Source organism: Hippopotamus amphibius, chromosome 2 (genome assembly GCF_030028045.1).
Source record: "Hippopotamus amphibius kiboko isolate mHipAmp2 chromosome 2, mHipAmp2.hap2, whole genome shotgun sequence".
Classification (NCBI taxonomy): domain Eukaryota; kingdom Metazoa; phylum Chordata; class Mammalia; order Artiodactyla; family Hippopotamidae; genus Hippopotamus; species Hippopotamus amphibius.
This window is the reverse complement of record NC_080187.1, coordinates 221579641-221596994: the sequence shown is the minus strand read 5'-3', so window position 1 is coordinate 221596994 and position 17354 is coordinate 221579641. Positions and strand designations below refer to the sequence as shown.

General features: G+C 54.3%; 7 non-coding genes across 7 annotated transcripts; all 7 read left to right on the top strand.

The window, feature by feature from the left end:
* The first annotated feature begins 796 nt into the window (after nucleotides 1–796).
* On the top strand, nucleotides 797–877 carry LOC130847507 (small nucleolar RNA SNORD115). The gene has a single exon (XR_009052263.1). It is a non-coding gene; the product is annotated as a small nucleolar RNA SNORD115 (small nucleolar RNA).
* Nucleotides 878–3383: 2506 nt separating this feature from the next.
* Nucleotides 3384–3464, top strand: LOC130847506 (small nucleolar RNA SNORD115). The gene has a single exon (XR_009052262.1). It is a non-coding gene; the product is annotated as a small nucleolar RNA SNORD115 (small nucleolar RNA).
* Nucleotides 3465–5969: 2505 nt separating this feature from the next.
* LOC130847505 (small nucleolar RNA SNORD115) lies at nucleotides 5970–6050 on the top strand. Its single transcript, XR_009052261.1, has one exon. It is a non-coding gene; the product is annotated as a small nucleolar RNA SNORD115 (small nucleolar RNA).
* A 2506-nt stretch (nucleotides 6051–8556) lies between these two features.
* LOC130847084 (small nucleolar RNA SNORD115) lies at nucleotides 8557–8637 on the top strand. The gene has a single exon (XR_009051878.1). It is a non-coding gene; the product is annotated as a small nucleolar RNA SNORD115 (small nucleolar RNA).
* Nucleotides 8638–11143: 2506 nt separating this feature from the next.
* On the top strand, nucleotides 11144–11224 carry LOC130847083 (small nucleolar RNA SNORD115). Its single transcript, XR_009051877.1, has one exon. It is a non-coding gene; the product is annotated as a small nucleolar RNA SNORD115 (small nucleolar RNA).
* A 2506-nt stretch (nucleotides 11225–13730) lies between these two features.
* Nucleotides 13731–13811, top strand: LOC130847504 (small nucleolar RNA SNORD115). Its single transcript, XR_009052260.1, has one exon. It is a non-coding gene; the product is annotated as a small nucleolar RNA SNORD115 (small nucleolar RNA).
* Nucleotides 13812–16317: 2506 nt separating this feature from the next.
* LOC130847502 (small nucleolar RNA SNORD115) lies at nucleotides 16318–16398 on the top strand. The gene has a single exon (XR_009052259.1). It is a non-coding gene; the product is annotated as a small nucleolar RNA SNORD115 (small nucleolar RNA).
* The last annotated feature ends 956 nt before the right edge of the window (nucleotides 16399–17354 follow it).

Genomic DNA, 17354 nt, shown 5'->3' with positions numbered 1-17354 from the left:
CACTGTGTGGGACATAAAGGCCTCATTGTCTGGGTGTTGTGCACATGGACAAGCCGAGTGTGACATCGGCCAGCACACGCTTGCCCACACCAGGGTCGGGCCCAGAGGAATGTCTCCATTCCCCCCAGAAACACCCCCAGTGTTTTCCCCACCAAGCAGACCTGGTGCCAGGCCTTGTGCTGCCTGGAGGATCCATGAGGCTAGTCCTTCCCTGGGGAGACATATACGTACTGGTTATTTCATCTGCCCCTGACACAGTATTAAGGTACATAAGATGGCATTGATCCACCTGTCCACTCATGCCTTCATCTTTGTAAGTATGGATGGATGGAGGGAGTGAGCCAAGGACGAGGGTCAAAGGGGAGGGAGCTAGAGCATTCTGGAGGAAGGGAGGCAGGAAGGAAGCTATGTAGGGAGCTGTTTGTATGCGTTTCAGCTATGTGTTCCTGTCTCTGCGTGGAGGTACATTTGGGCCCTATGTTCCTGGATGTATTGCTGCAGGTATTTCTTGTAGCATCATTCGATGCATGAGCGTGTGGCACACACGTGCCCCAATGCATCTAGCATGGAGTTGGAGTTCTCACAGCTGTCCTTCTCACCTCTTGGCAGCCATCGTCCCCAGAGAAATGAAGATCTGTGTTTGGCCTATGTTCCCTAGGGCAATCACCATGAGCCTTGGCCCAGCACGTGGATTCGACAGAATGGCACATCCCTTCAGGCATCCTTCTTTCCAGGAAGCATCTGAGGTAAGCCTTCACATGTGGCAGGGCGCAGGTGAGTGAGGAGGGCCTCAGTTGGGTCGATGATGAGAACTCATATGGTCCTGAAGAGAGCTGATGACCAAAAAATCATGCTCAATAGGATTACGCTGAGGCCTAACAGAGGGATCCAGGGGCAGGATGGCCTGCATTGTTGGTCCATTGCAGAGCCCTGGGTGTGGGTGTGTGTGTGGGTTTGGGTGTGGGTGTTGGAGCAGCCTCTCGCTCGAGGAAATCCCTTGAGACTCCTCCCAGTGTAGATGGCTTCCACATATCCAAGATGTGTTGCCACCTTTGGTTTTCTATCCTGCTCCATAGTGCCAGGGCCCACATGTTCTGAAGCCATGGGTGGAGTCTTTCCTTAAGCCTTTCTGCTTTGAATTTTGTGTTTCAGGCCAAGCCTTGGAATGGACTCACCACAGCCAGAATGTTCCGCAGTGAGTGGCTCTTTTGGTTGCTACTGATAGGCCCCAGAGAATTTTGAACTATGGGCTGGCCGCCCTCACAGCAGGCAGTACAGGGTAGTCTTTTGGCAACCTCCTGCCTACCAAGGAGGAATGTCTGCTGCTGCCCCAAATTTATGGGCTCACATCTGGTGCACTCACATGCCTTCATTAGAGCTGTATTCTAGTCAGAGAGCACATCGAGGCAGTGTTTTCTTCCTTGGCCCCAGGCGGAACATCTCTAGAGACCTCTGTGCACCTAGCGCCAGAGTATGATCACCAACTGAGGGAATGGTCCCTTGTGGTGTGTGCTTTATGGCTTCCCAAAACCTGTCAGTAGGGAAGGCTCATGCCCCCTGCCTAGAGATGGTGAGAGGCAGGCAGGAGCCCATCCTCAGGTGCTTGGAGGCAGGATGCTGCTGGTTATTTCAAGGGCTGGAAGCCATGCCGTGGTCTTCAATGGGGTTGTGCCAGGACTCTGTGAGGGATCATGGTGCTTTGTTGGAGCCACTTGATCCGAAAGGGGCCTCTGATGGGGTCTGCATGCATACACAGGACCATAGCTTCTCCTGGGTTGGTCGTCCTCTCCGGAAGCCACTGGTTTGTCAGAGAGCCCCCTCCAGAGGAGAAAAGGCTTCTGGGTGTCCATTCCCCCATGAAGGCTTTGCAGAGCCCTTGGGCATCCCGTTATCATGTCCATCGTGAGGCCCTGTTGACCTGAAGGGGAGGGGTGGTCCCGGGATGTGGGCTGAGGAGGGCGTAGCTGCATGGCTGTTGTTTGGTGGCCTTGCACGGGCCACAGTAGGGAATGCTGCCACAGAAGAAATTGGCCCTGTTTGGGAATCTCTGTGGTCCCCAAGGAGGAATGCTTGACATGGCTCCCCATCCACCAGATCGGAATGCGGGCCTTGAAATTCAACTCGATTGACCTGAAGTGTAGTAAGACTGACCATGGAGGCACCATTTCATGACGTGTTGCCCTGGGGAGCAACCACGCAGATCTCTGTGCATGTCGAGGCAGAGCACGAGGATGGACTGAGCTTATGGTCAGTTGTGGGGTGTGCTTGAGTGACTTCCAAGAAGTGTTGGTTGGGAGGATGTGGGGCCAGGCCTGGAGGTGGTGAGAGGCAACAAGGACCCTTCATCAGGGACTTGGCAGCTAGATGCTCTTGGCTCTTGTGAGAGCTGAAGGGCTGGTCCCTTGCTGGAATGGGGTTTCCCAGGTCTCTGTGAGGGATCATGGGCCCTCAGATAGGCCAGTTTTCTCAGACAGGCCCTTTCATGGGTTCTGCATACAGATACAGGCCTGTGGCATCTCTTGGGCTGGCCTTCCTCTACGGGAGCCACTGCCTACCAAGAGAGCTCCCTCCAGCTCCTGTGAATGTCCACTGTGTGGGACATAAAGGCCTCATTGTCTGGGTGTTGTGCACATGGACAAGCCGAGTGTGACATCGGCCAGCACACGCTTGCCCACACCAGGGTCGGGCCCAGAGGAATGTCTCCATTCCCCCCAGAAACACCCCCAGTGTTTTCCCCACCAAGCAGACCTGGTGCCAGGCCTTGTGCTGCCTGGAGGATCCATGAGGCTAGTCCTTCCCTGGGGAGACATATACGTACTGGTTATTTCATCTGCCCCTGACACAGTATTAAGGTACATAAGATGGCATTGATCCACCTGTCCACTCATGCCTTCATCTTTGTAAGTATGGATGGATGGAGGGAGTGAGCCAAGGACGAGGGTCAAAGGGGAGGGAGCTAGAGCATTCTGGAGGAAGGGAGGCAGGAAGGAAGCTATGTAGGGAGCTGTTTGTATGCGTTTCAGCTATGTGTTCCTGTCTCTGCGTGGAGGTACATTTGGGCCCTATGTTCCTGGATGTATTGCTGCAGGTATTTCTTGTAGCATCATTCGATGCATGAGCGTGTGGCACACACGTGCCCCAATGCATCTAGCATGGAGTTGGAGTTCTCACAGCTGTCCTTCTCACCTCTTGGCAGCCATCGTCCCCAGAGAAATGAAGATCTGTGTTTGGCCTATGTTCCCTAGGGCAATCACCATGAGCCTTGGCCCAGCACGTGGATTCGACAGAATGGCACATCCCTTCAGGCATCCTTCTTTCCAGGAAGCATCTGAGGTAAGCCTTCACATGTGGCAGGGCGCAGGTGAGTGAGGAGGGCCTCAGTTGGGTCGATGATGAGAACTCATATGGTCCTGAAGAGAGCTGATGACCAAAAAATCATGCTCAATAGGATTACGCTGAGGCCTAACAGAGGGATGCAGGGGCAGGATGGCCTGCATTGTTGGTCCATTGCAGAGCCCTGGGTGTGGGTGTGTGTGTGGGTTTGGGTGTGGGTGTTGGAGCAGCCTCTCGCTCGAGGAAATCCCTTGAGACTCCTCCCAGTGTAGATGGCTTCCACATATCCAAGATGTGTTGCCACCTTTGGTTTTCTATCCTGCTCCATAGTGCCAGGGCCCACATGTTCTGAAGCCATGGGTGGAGTCTTTCCTTAAGCCTTTCTGCTTTGAATTTTGTGTTTCAGGCCAAGCCTTGGAATGGACTCACCACAGCCAGAATGTTCCGCAGTGAGTGGCTCTTTTGGTTGCTACTGATAGGCCCCAGAGAATTTTGAACTATGGGCTGGCCGCCCTCACAGCAGGCAGTACAGGGTAGTCTTTTGGCAACCTCCTGCCTACCAAGGAGGAATGTCTGCTGCTGCCCCAAATTTATGGGCTCACATCTGGTGCACTCACATGCCTTCATTAGAGCTGTATTCTAGTCAGAGAGCACATCGAGGCAGTGTTTTCTTCCTTGGCCCCAGGCGGAACATCTCTAGAGACCTCTGTGCACCTAGCGCCAGAGTATGATCACCCACTGAGGGAATGGTCCCTTGTGGTGTGTGCTTTATGGCTTCCCAAAACCTGTCAGTAGGGAAGGCTCATGCCCCCTGCCTAGAGATGGTGAGAGGCAGGCAGGAGCCCATCCTCAGGTGCTTGGAGGCAGGATGCTGCTGGTTATTTCAAGGGCTGGAAGCCATGCCGTGGTCTTCAATGGGGTTGTGCCAGGACTCTGTGAGGGATCATGGTGCTTTGTTGGAGCCACTTGATCCGAATGGGGCCTCTGATGGGGTCTGCATGCATACACAGGACCATAGCTTCTCCTGGGTTGGTCGTCCTCTCCGGAAGCCACTGGTTTGTCAGAGAGCCCCCTCCAGAGGAGAAAAGGCTTCTGGGTGTCCATTCCCCCATGAAGGCTTTGCAGAGCCCTTGGGCATCCCGTTATCATGTCCATCGTGAGGCCCTGTTGACCTGAAGGGGAGGGGTGGTCCCGGGATGTGGGCTGAGGAGGGCGTAGCTGCATGGCTGTTGTTTGGTGGCCTTGCACGGGCCACAGTAGGGAATGCTGCCACAGAAGAAATTGGCCCTGTTTGGGAATCTCTGTGGTCCCCAAGGAGGAATGCTTGACATGGCTCCCCATCCACCAGATCGGAATGCGGGCCTTGAAATTCAACTCGATTGACCTGAAGTGTAGTAAGACTGACCATGGAGGCACCATTTCATGACGTGTTGCCCTGGGGAGCAACCACGCAGATCTCTGTGCATGTCGAGGCAGAGCACGAGGATGGACTGAGCTTATGGTCAGTTGTGGGGTGTGCTTGAGTGACTTCCAAGAAGTGTTGGTTGGGAGGATGTGGGGCCAGGCCTGGAGGTGGTGAGAGGCAACAAGGACCCTTCATCAGGGACTTGGCAGCTAGATGCTCTTGGCTCTTGTGAGAGCTGAAGGGCTGGTCCCTTGCTGGAATGGGGTTTCCCAGGTCTCTGTGAGGGATCATGGGCCCTCAGATAGGCCAGTTTTCTCAGACAGGCCCTTTCATGGGTTCTGCATACAGATACAGGCCTGTGGCATCTCTTGGGCTGGCCTTCCTCTACGGGAGCCACTGCCTACCAAGAGAGCTCCCTCCAGCTCCTGTGAATGTCCACTGTGTGGGACATAAAGGCCTCATTGTCTGGGTGTTGTGCACATGGACAAGCCGAGTGTGACATCGGCCAGCACACGCTTGCCCACACCAGGGTCGGGCCCAGAGGAATGTCTCCATTCCCCCCGAAACACCCCCAGTGTTTTCCCCACCAAGCAGACCTGGTGCCAGGCCTTGTGCTGCCTGGAGGATCCATGAGGCTAGTCCTTCCCTGGGGAGACATATACGTACTGGTTATTTCATCTGCCCCTGACACAGTATTAAGGTACATAAGATGGCATTGATCCACCTGTCCACTCATGCCTTCATCTTTGTAAGTATGGATGGATGGAGGGAGTGAGCCAAGGACGAGGGTCAAAGGGGAGGGAGCTAGAGCATTCTGGAGGAAGGGAGGCAGGAAGGAAGCTATGTAGGGAGCTGTTTGTATGCGTTTCAGCTATGTGTTCCTGTCTCTGCGTGGAGGTACATTTGGGCCCTATGTTCCTGGATGTATTGCTGCAGGTATTTCTTGTAGCATCATTCGATGCATGAGCGTGTGGCACACATGTGCCCCAATGCATCTAGCATGGAGTTGGAGTTCTCACAGCTGTCCTTCTCACCTCTTGGCAGCCATCGTCCCCAGAGAAATGAAGATCTGTGTTTGGCCTATGTTCCCTAGGGCAATCACCATGAGCCTTGGCCCAGCACGTGGATTCGACAGAATGGCACATCCCTTCAGGCATCCTTCTTTCCAGGAAGCATCTGAGGTAAGCCTTCACATGTGGCAGGGCGCAGGTGAGTGAGGAGGGCCTCAGTTGGGTCGATGATGAGAACTCATATGGTCCTGAAGAGAGCTGATGACCAAAAAATCATGCTCAATAGGATTACGCTGAGGCCTAACAGAGGGATCCAGGGGCAGGATGGCCTGCATTGTTGGTCCATTGCAGAGCCCTGGGTGTGGGTGTGTGTGTGGGTTTGGGTGTGGGTGTTGGAGCAGCCTCTCGCTCGAGGAAATCCCTTGAGACTCCTCCCAGTGTAGGAGGCTTCCACATATCCAAGATGTGTTGCCACCTGTGGTTTTCTATCCTGCTCCATAGTGCCAGGGCCCACATGTTCTGAAGCCATGGGTGGAGTCTTTCCTTAAGCCTTTCTGCTTTGAATTTTGTGTTTCAGGCCAAGCCTTGGAATGGACTCACCACAGCCAGAATGTTCCGCAGTGAGTGGCTCTTTTGGTTGCTACTGATAGGCCCCAGAGAATTTTGAACTATGGGCTGGCCGCCCTCACAGCAGGCAGTACAGGGTAGTCTTTTGGCAACCTCCTGCCTACCAAGGAGGAATGTCTGCTGCTGCCCCAAATTTATGGGCTCACATCTGGTGCACTCACATGCCTTCATTAGAGCTGTATTCTAGTCAGAGAGCACATCGAGGCAGTGTTTTCTTCCTTGGCCCCAGGCGGAACATCTCTAGAGACCTCTGTGCACCTAGCGCCAGAGTATGATCACCAACTGAGGGAATGGTCCCTTGTGGTGTGTGCTTTATGGCTTCCCAAAACCTGTCAGTAGGGAAGGCTCATGCCCCCTGCCTAGAGATGGTGAGAGGCAGGCAGGAGCCCATCCTCAGGTGCTTGGAGGCAGGATGCTGCTGGTTATTTCAAGGGCTGGAAGCCATGCCGTGGTCTTCAATGGGGTTGTGCCAGGACTCTGTGAGGGATCATGGTGCTTTGTTGGAGCCACTTGATCCGAATGGGGCCTCTGATGGGGTCTGCATGCATACACAGGACCATAGCTTCTCCTGGGTTGGTCGTCCTCTCCGGAAGCCACTGGTTTGTCAGAGAGCCCCCTCCAGAGGAGAAAAGGCTTCTGGGTGTCCATTCCCCCATGAAGGCTTTGCAGAGCCCTTGGGCATCCCGTTATCATGTCCATCGTGAGGCCCTGTTGACCTGAAGGGGAGGGGTGGTCCCGGGATGTGGGCTGAGGAGGGCGTAGCTGCATGGCTGTTGTTTGGTGGCCTTGCACGGGCCACAGTAGGGAATGCTGCCACAGAAGAAATTGGCCCTGTTTGGGAATCTCTGTGGTCCCCAAGGAGGAATGCTTGACATGGCTCCCCATCCACCAGATCGGAATGCGGGCCTTGAAATTCAACTCGATTGACCTGAAGTGTAGTAAGACTGACCATGGAGGCACCATTTCATGACGTGTTGCCCTGGGGAGCAACCACGCAGATCTCTGTGCATGTCGAGGCAGAGCACGAGGATGGACTGAGCTTATGGTCAGTTGTGGGGTGTGCTTGAGTGACTTCCAAGAAGTGTTGGTTGGGAGGATGTGGGGCCAGGCCTGGAGGTGGTGAGAGGCAACAAGGACCCTTCATCAGGGACTTGGCAGCTAGATGCTCTTGGCTCTTGTGAGAGCTGAAGGGCTGGTCCCTTGCTGGAATGGGGTTTCCCAGGTCTCTGTGAGGGATCATGGGCCCTCAGATAGGCCAGTTTACTCAGACAGGCCCTTTCATGGGTTCTGCATACAGATACAGGCCTGTGGCATCTCTTGGGCTGGCCTTCCTCTACGGGAGCCACTGCCTACCAAGAGAGCTCCCTCCAGCTCCTGTGAATGTCCACTGTGTGGGACATAAAGGCCTCATTGTCTGGGTGTTGTGCACATGGACAAGCCGAGTGTGACATCGGCCAGCACACGCTTGCCCACACCAGGGTCGGGCCCAGAGGAATGTCTCCATTCCCCCCAGAAACACCCCCAGTGTTTTCCCCACCAAGCAGACCTGGTGCCAGGCCTTGTGCTGCCTGGAGGATCCATGAGGCTAGTCCTTCCCTGGGGAGACATATACGTACTGGTTATTTCATCTGCCCCTGACACAGTATTAAGGTACATAAGATGGCATTGATCCACCTGTCCACTCATGCCTTCATCTTTGTAAGTATGGATGGATGGAGGGAGTGAGCCAAGGACGAGGGTCAAAGGGGAGGGAGCTAGAGCATTCTGGAGGAAGGGAGGCAGGAAGGAAGCTATGTAGGGAGCTGTTTGTATGCGTTTCAGCTATGTGTTCCTGTCTCTGCGTGGAGGTACATTTGGGCCCTATGTTCCTGGATGTATTGCTGCAGGTATTTCTTGTAGCATCATTCGATGCATGAGCGTGTGGCACACACGTGCCCCAATGCATCTAGCATGGAGTTGGAGTTCTCACAGCTGTCCTTCTCACCTCTTGGCAGCCATCGTCCCCAGAGAAATGAAGATCTGTGTTTGGCCTATGTTCCCTAGGGCAATCACCATGAGCCTTGGCCCAGCACGTGGATTCGACAGAATGGCACATCCCTTCAGGCATCCTTCTTTCCAGGAAGCATCTGAGGTAAGCCTTCACATGTGGCAGGGTGCAGGTGAGTGAGGAGGGCCTCAGTTGGGTGGAGGATGAGAACTCATATGGTCCTGAAGAGAGCTGATGACCAAAAAATCATGCTCAATAGGATTACGCTGAGGCCTAACAGAGGGATCCAGGGGCAGGATGGCCTGCATTGTTGGTCCATTGCAGAGCCCTGGGTGTGGGTGTGTGTGTGGGTTTGGGTGTGGGTGTTGGAGCAGCCTCTCGCTCGAGGAAATCCCTTGAGACTCCTCCCAGTGTAGATGGCTTCCACATATCCAAGATGTGTTGCCACCTTTGGTTTTCTATCCTGCTCCATAGTGCCAGGGCCCACATGTTCTGAAGCCATGGGTGGAGTCTTTCCTTAAGCCTTTCTGCTTTGAATTTTGTGTTTCAGGCCAAGCCTTGGAATGGACTCACCACAGCCAGAATGTTCCGCAGTGAGTGGCTCTTTTGGTTGCTACTGATAGGCCCCAGAGAATTTTGAACTATGGGCTGGCCGCCCTCACAGCAGGCAGTACAGGGTACTCTTTTGGCAACCTCCTGCCTACCAAGGAGGAATGTCTGCTGCTGCCCCAAATTTATGGGCTCACATCTGGTGCACTCACATGCCTTCATTAGAGCTGTATTCTAGTCAGAGAGCACATCGAGGCAGTGTTTTCTTCCTTGGCCCCAGGCGGAACATCTCTAGAGACCTCTGTGCACCTAGCGCCAGAGTATGATCACCCACTGAGGGAATGGTCCCTTGTGGTGTGTGCTTTATGGCTTCCCAAAACCTGTCAGTAGGGAAGGCTCATGCCCCCTGCCTAGAGATGGTGAGAGGCAGGCAGGAGCCCATCCTCAGGTGCTTGGAGGCAGGATGCTGCTGGTTATTTCAAGGGCTGGAAGCCATGCCGTGGTCTTCAATGGGGTTGTGCCAGGACTCTGTGAGGGATCATGGTGCTTTGTTGGAGCCACTTGATCCGAATGGGGCCTCTGATGGGGTCTGCATGCATACACAGGACCATAGCTTCTCCTGGGTTGGTCGTCCTCTCCGGAAGCCACTGGTTTGTCAGAGAGCCCCCTCCAGAGGAGAAAAGGCTTCTGGGTGTCCATTCCCCCATGAAGGCTTTGCAGAGCCCTTGGGCATCCCGTTATCATGTCCATCGTGAGGCCCTGTTGACCTGAAGGGGAGGGGTGGTCCCGGGATGTGGGCTGAGGAGGGCGTAGCTGCATGGCTGTTGTTTGGTGGCCTTGCACGGGCCACAGTAGGGAATGCTGCCACAGAAGAAATTGGCCCTGTTTGGGAATCTCTGTGGTCCCCAAGGAGGAATGCTTGACATGGCTCCCCATCCACCAGATCGGAATGCGGGCCTTGAAATTCAACTCGATTGACCTGAAGTGTAGTAAGACTGACCATGGAGGCACCATTTCATGACGTGTTGCCCTGGGGAGCAACCACGCAGATCTCTGTGCATGTCGAGGCAGAGCACGAGGATGGACTGAGCTTATGGTCCGTTGTGGGGTGTGCTTGAGTGACTTCCAAGAAGTGTTGGTTGGGAGGATGTGGGGCCAGGCCTGGAGGTGGTGAGAGGCAACAAGGACCCTTCATCAGGGACTTGGCAGCTAGATGCTCTTGGCTCTTGTGAGAGCTGAAGGGCTGGTCCCTTGCTGGAATGGGGTTTCCCAGGTCTCTGTGAGGGATCATGGGCCCTCAGATAGGCCAGTTTTCTCAGACAGGCCCTTTCATGGGTTCTGCATACAGATACAGGCCTGTGGCATCTCTTGGGCTGGCCTTCCTCTACGGGAGCCACTGCCTACCAAGAGAGCTCCCTCCAGCTCCTGTGAATGTCCACTGTGTGGGACATAAAGGCCTCATTGTCTGGGTGTTGTGCACATGGACAAGCCGAGTGTGACATCGGCCAGCACACGCTTGCCCACACCAGGGTCGGGCCCAGAGGAATGTCTCCATTCCCCCCAGAAACACCCCCAGTGTTTTCCCCACCAAGCAGACCTGGTGCCAGGCCTTGTGCTGCCTGGAGGATCCATGAGGCTAGTCCTTCCCTGGGGAGACATATACGTACTGGTTATTTCATCTGCCCCTGACACAGTATTAAGGTACATAAGATGGCATTGATCCACCTGTCCACTCATGCCTTCATCTTTGTAAGTATGGATGGATGGAGGGAGTGAGCCAAGGACGAGGGTCAAAGGGGAGGGAGCTAGAGCATTCTGGAGGAAGGGAGGCAGGAAGGAAGCTATGTAGGGAGCTGTTTGTATGCGTTTCAGCTATGTGTTCCTGTCTCTGCGTGGAGGTACATTTGGGCCCTATGTTCCTGGATGTATTGCTGCAGGTATTTCTTGTAGCATCATTCGATGCATGAGCGTGTGGCACACACGTGCCCCAATGCATCTAGCATGGAGTTGGAGTTCTCACAGCTGTCCTTCTCACCTCTTGGCAGCCATCGTCCCCAGAGAAATGAAGATCTGTGTTTGGCCTATGTTCCCTAGGGCAATCACCATGAGCCTTGGCCCAGCACGTGGATTCGACAGAATGGCACATCCCTTCAGGCATCCTTCTTTCCAGGAAGCATCTGAGGTAAGCCTTCACATGTGGCAGGGTGCAGGTGAGTGAGGAGGGCCTCAGTTGGGTGGAGGATGAGAACTCATATGGTCCTGAAGAGAGCTGATGACCAAAAAATCATGCTCAATAGGATTACGCTGAGGCCTAACAGAGGGATCCAGGGGCAGGATGGCCTGCATTGTTGGTCCATTGCAGAGCCCTGGGTGTGGGTGTGTGTGTGGGTTTGGGTGTGGGTGTTGGAGCAGCCTCTCGCTCGAGGAAATCCCTTGAGACTCCTCCCAGTGTAGATGGCTTCCACATATCCAAGATGTGTTGCCACCTTTGGTTTTCTATCCTGCTCCATAGTGCCAGGGCCCACATGTTCTGAAGCCATGGGTGGAGTCTTTCCTTAAGCCTTTCTGCTTTGAATTTTGTGTTTCAGGCCAAGCCTTGGAATGGACTCACCACAGCCAGAATGTTCCGCAGTGAGTGGCTCTTTTGGTTGCTACTGATAGGCCCCAGAGAATTTTGAACTATGGGCTGGCCGCCCTCACAGCAGGCAGTACAGGGTACTCTTTTGGCAACCTCCTGCCTACCAAGGAGGAATGTCTGCTGCTGCCCCAAATTTATGGGCTCACATCTGGTGCACTCACATGCCTTCATTAGAGCTGTATTCTAGTCAGAGAGCACATCGAGGCAGTGTTTTCTTCCTTGGCCCCAGGCGGAACATCTCTAGAGACCTCTGTGCACCTAGCGCCAGAGTATGATCACCCACTGAGGGAATGGTCCCTTGTGGTGTGTGCTTTATGGCTTCCCAAAACCTGTCAGTAGGGAAGGCTCATGCCCCCTGCCTAGAGATGGTGAGAGGCAGGCAGGAGCCCATCCTCAGGTGCTTGGAGGCAGGATGCTGCTGGTTATTTCAAGGGCTGGAAGCCATGCCGTGGTCTTCAATGGGGTTGTGCCAGGACTCTGTGAGGGATCATGGTGCTTTGTTGGAGCCACTTGATCCGAATGGGGCCTCTGATGGGGTCTGCATGCATACACAGGACCATAGCTTCTCCTGGGTTGGTCGTCCTCTCCGGAAGCCACTGGTTTGTCAGAGAGCCCCCTCCAGAGGAGAAAAGGCTTCTGGGTGTCCATTCCCCCATGAAGGCTTTGCAGAGCCCTTGGGCATCCCGTTATCATGTCCATCGTGAGGCCCTGTTGACCTGAAGGGGAGGGGTGGTCCCGGGATGTGGGCTGAGGAGGGCGTAGCTGCATGGCTGTTGTTTGGTGGCCTTGCACGGGCCACAGTAGGGAATGCTGCCACAGAAGAAATTGGCCCTGTTTGGGAATCTCTGTGGTCCCCAAGGAGGAATGCTTGACATGGCTCCCCATCCACCAGATCGGAATGCGGGCCTTGAAATTCAACTCGATTGACCTGAAGTGTAGTAAGACTGACCATGGAGGCACCATTTCATGACGTGTTGCCCTGGGGAGCAACCACGCAGATCTCTGTGCATGTCGAGGCAGAGCACGAGGATGGACTGAGCTTATGGTCCGTTGTGGGGTGTGCTTGAGTGACTTCCAAGAAGTGTTGGTTGGGAGGATGTGGGGCCAGGCCTGGAGGTGGTGAGAGGCAACAAGGACCCTTCATCAGGGACTTGGCAGCTAGATGCTCTTGGCTCTTGTGAGAGCTGAAGGGCTGGTCCCTTGCTGGAATGGGGTTTCCCAGGTCTCTGTGAGGGATCATGGGCCCTCAGATAGGCCAGTTTTCTCAGACAGGCCCTTTCATGGGTTCTGCATACAGATACAGGCCTGTGGCATCTCTTGGGCTGGCCTTCCTCTACGGGAGCCACTGCCTACCAAGAGAGCTCCCTCCAGCTCCTGTGAATGTCCACTGTGTGGGACATAAAGGCCTCATTGTCTGGGTGTTGTGCACATGGACAAGCCGAGTGTGACATCGGCCAGCACACGCTTGCCCACACCAGGGTCGGGCCCAGAGGAATGTCTCCATTCCCCCCAGAAACACCCCCAGTGTTTTCCCCACCAAGCAGACCTGGTGCCAGGCCTTGTGCTGCCTGGAGGATCCATGAGGCTAGTCCTTCCCTGGGGAGACATATACGTACTGGTTATTTCATCTGCCCCTGACACAGTATTAAGGTACATAAGATGGCATTGATCCACCTGTCCACTCATGCCTTCATCTTTGTAAGTATGGATGGATGGAGGGAGTGAGCCAAGGACGAGGGTCAAAGGGGAGGGAGCTAGAGCATTCTGGAGGAAGGGAGGCAGGAAGGAAGCTATGTAGGGAGCTGTTTGTATGCGTTTCAGCTATGTGTTCCTGTCTCTGCGTGGAGGTACATTTGGGCCCTATGTTCCTGGATGTATTGCTGCAGGTATTTCTTGTAGCATCATTCGATGCATGAGCGTGTGGCACACACGTGCCCCAATGCATCTAGCATGGAGTTGGAGTTCTCACAGCTGTCCTTCTCACCTCTTGGCAGCCATCGTCCCCAGAGAAATGAAGATCTGTGTTTGGCCTATGTTCCCTAGGGCAATCACCATGAGCCTTGGCCCAGCACGTGGATTCGACAGAATGGCACATCCCTTCAGGCATCCTTCTTTCCAGGAAGCATCTGAGGTAAGCCTTCACATGTGGCAGGGCGCAGGTGAGTGAGGAGGGCCTCAGTTGGGTCGATGATGAGAACTCATATGGTCCTGAAGAGAGCTGATGACCAAAAAATCATGCTCAATAGGATTACGCTGAGGCCTAACAGAGGGATCCAGGGGCAGGATGGCCTGCATTTTTGGTCCATTGCAGAGCCCTGGGTGTGGGTGTGTGTGTGGGTTTGGGTGTGGGTGTTGGAGCAGCCTCTCGCTCGAGGAAATCCCTTGAGACTCCTCCCAGTGTAGATGGCTTCCACATATCCAAGATGTGTTGCCACCTTTGGTTTTCTATCCTGCTCCATAGTGCCAGGGCCCACATGTTCTGAAGCCATGGGTGGAGTCTTTCCTTAAGCCTTTCTGCTTTGAATTTTGTGTTTCAGGCCAAGCCTTGGAATGGACTCACCACAGCCAGAATGTTCCGCAGTGAGTGGCTCTTTTGGTTGCTACTGATAGGCCCCAGAGAATTTTGAACTATGGGCTGGCCGCCCTCACAGCAGGCAGTACAGGGTAGTCTTTTGGCAACCTCCTGCCTACCAAGGAGGAATGTCTGCTGCTGCCCCAAATTTATGGGCTCACATCTGGTGCACTCACATGCCTTCATTAGAGCTGTATTCTAGTCAGAGAGCACATCGAGGCAGTGTTTTCTTCCTTGGCCCCAGGCGGAACATCTCTAGAGACCTCTGTGCACCTAGCGCCAGAGTATGATCACCCACTGAGGGAATGGTCCCTTGTGGTGTGTGCTTTATGGCTTCCCAAAACCTGTCAGTAGGGAAGGCTCATGCCCCCTGCCTAGAGATGGTGAGAGGCAGGCAGGAGCCCATCCTCAGGTGCTTGGAGGCAGGATGCTGCTGGTTATTTCAAGGGCTGGAAGCCATGCCGTGGTCTTCAATGGGGTTGTGCCAGGACTCTGTGAGGGATCATGGTGCTTTGTTGGAGCCACTTGATCCGAATGGGGCCTCTGATGGGGTCTGCATGCATACACAGGACCATAGCTTCTCCTGGGTTGGTCGTCCTCTCCGGAAGCCACTGGTTTGTCAGAGAGCCCCCTCCAGAGGAGAAAAGGCTTCTGGGTGTCCATTCCCCCATGAAGGCTTTGCAGAGCCCTTGGGCATCCCATTATCATGTCCATCGTGAGGCCCTGTTGACCTGAAGGGGAGGGGTGGTCCCGGGATGTGGGCTGAGGAGGGCGTAGCTGCATGGCTGTTGTTTGGTGGCCTTGCACGGGCCACAGTAGGGAATGCTGCCACAGAAGAAATTGGCCCTGTTTGGGAATCTCTGTGGTCCCCAAGGAGGAATGCTTGACATGGCTCCCCATCCACCAGATCGGAATGCGGGCCTTGAAATTCAACTCGATTGACCTGAAGTGTAGTAAGACTGACCATGGAGGCACCATTTCATGACGTGTTGCCCTGGGGAGCAACCACGCAGATCTCTGTGCATGTCGAGGCAGAGCACGAGGATGGACTGAGCTTATGGTCAGTTGTGGGGTGTGCTTGAGTGACTTCCAAGAAGTGTTGGTTGGGAGGATGTGGGGCCAGGCCTGGAGGTGGTGAGAGGCAACAAGGACCCTTCATCAGGGACTTGGCAGCTAGATGCTCTTGGCTCTTGTGAGAGCTGAAGGGCTGGTCCCTTGCTGGAATGGGGTTTCCCAGGTCTCTGTGAGGGATCATGGGCCCTCAGATAGGCCAGTTTTCTCAGACAGGCCCTTTCATGGGTTCTGCATACAGATACAGGCCTGTGGCATCTCTTGGGCTGGCCTTCCTCTACGGGAGCCACTGCCTACCAAGAGAGCTCCCTCCAGCTCCTGTGAATGTCCACTGTGTGGGACATAAAGGCCTCATTGTCTGGGTGTTGTGCACATGGACAAGCCGAGTGTGACATCGGCCAGCACACGCTTGCCCACACCAGGGTCGGGCCCAGAGGAATGTCTCCATTCCCCCCAGAAACACCCCCAGTGTTTTCCCCACCAAGCAGACCTGGTGCCAGGCCTTGTGCTGCCTGGAGGATCCATGAGGCTAGTCCTTCCCTGGGGAGACATATACGTACTGGTTATTTCATCTGCCCCTGACACAGTATTAAGGTACATAAGATGGCATTGATCCACCTGTCCACTCATGCCTTCATCTTTGTAAGTATGGATGGATGGAGGGAGTGAGCCAAGGACGAGGGTCAAAGGGGAGGGAGCTAGAGCATTCTGGAGGAAGGGAGGCAGGAAGGAAGCTATGTAGGGAGCTGTTTGTATGCGTTTCAGCTATGTGTTCCTGTCTCTGCGTGGAGGTACATTTGGGCCCTATGTTCCTGGATGTATTGCTGCAGGTATTTCTTGTAGCATCATTCGATGCATGAGCGTGTGGCACACACGTGCCCCAATGCATCTAGCATGGAGTTGGAGTTCTCACAGCTGTCCTTCTCACCTCTTGGCAGCCATCGTCCCCAGAGAAATGAAGATCTGTGTTTGGCCTATGTTCCCTAGGGCAATCACCATGAGCCTTGGCCCAGCACGTGGATTTGACAGAATGGCACATCCCTTCAGGCATCCTTCTTTCCAGGAAGCATCTGAGGTAAGCCTTCACATGTGGCAGGGCGCAGGTGAGTGAGGAGGGCCTCAGTTGGGTCGATGATGAGAACTCATATGGTCCTGAAGAGAGCTGATGACCAAAAAATCATGCTCAATAGGATTACGCTGAGGCCTAACAGAGGGATCCAGGGGCAGGATGGCCTGCATTGTTGGTCCATTGCAGAGCCCTGGGTGTGGGTGTGGTTGTGGGTTTGGGTGTGGGTGTTGGAGCAGCCTCTCGCTCGAGGAAATCCCTTGAGACTCCTCCCAGTGTAGATGGCTTCCACATATCCAAGATGTGTTGCCACCTTTGGTTTTCTATCCTGCTCCATAGTGCCAGGGCCCACATGTTCTGAAGCCATGGGTGGAGTCTTTCCTTAAGCCTTTCTGCTTTGAATTTTGTGTTTCAGGCCAAGCCTTGGAATGGACTCACCACAGCCAGAATGTTCCGCAGTGAGTGGCTCTTTTGGTTGCTACTGATAGGCCCCAGAGAATTTTGAACTATGGGCTGGCCGCCCTCACAGCAGGCAGTACAGGGTAGTCTTTTGGCAACCTCCTGCCTACCAAGGAGGAATGTCTGCTGCTGCCCCAAATTTATGGGCTCACATCTGGTGCACTCACATGCCTTCATTAGAGCTGTATTCTAGTCAGAGAGCACATCGAGGCAGTGTTTTCTTCCTTGGCCCCAGGCGGAACATCTCTAGAGACCTCTGTGCACCTAGCGCCAGAGTATGATCACCCACTGAGGGAATGGTCCCTTGTGGTGTGTGCTTTATGGCTTCCCAAAACCTGTCAGTAGGGAAGGCTCATGCCCCCTGCCTAGAGATGGTGAGAGGCAGGCAGGAGCCCATCCTCAGGTGCTTGGAGGCAGGATGCTGCTGGTTATTTCAAGGGCTGGAAGCCATGCCGTGGTCTTCAATGGGGTTGTGCCAGGACTCTGTGAGGGATCATGGTGCTTTGTTGGAGCCACTTGATCCGAATGGGGCCTCTGATGGGGTCTGCATGCATACACAGGACCATAGCTTCTCCTGGGTTGGTCGTCCTCTCCGGAAGCCACTGGTTTGTCAGAGAGCCCCCTCCAGAGGAGAAAA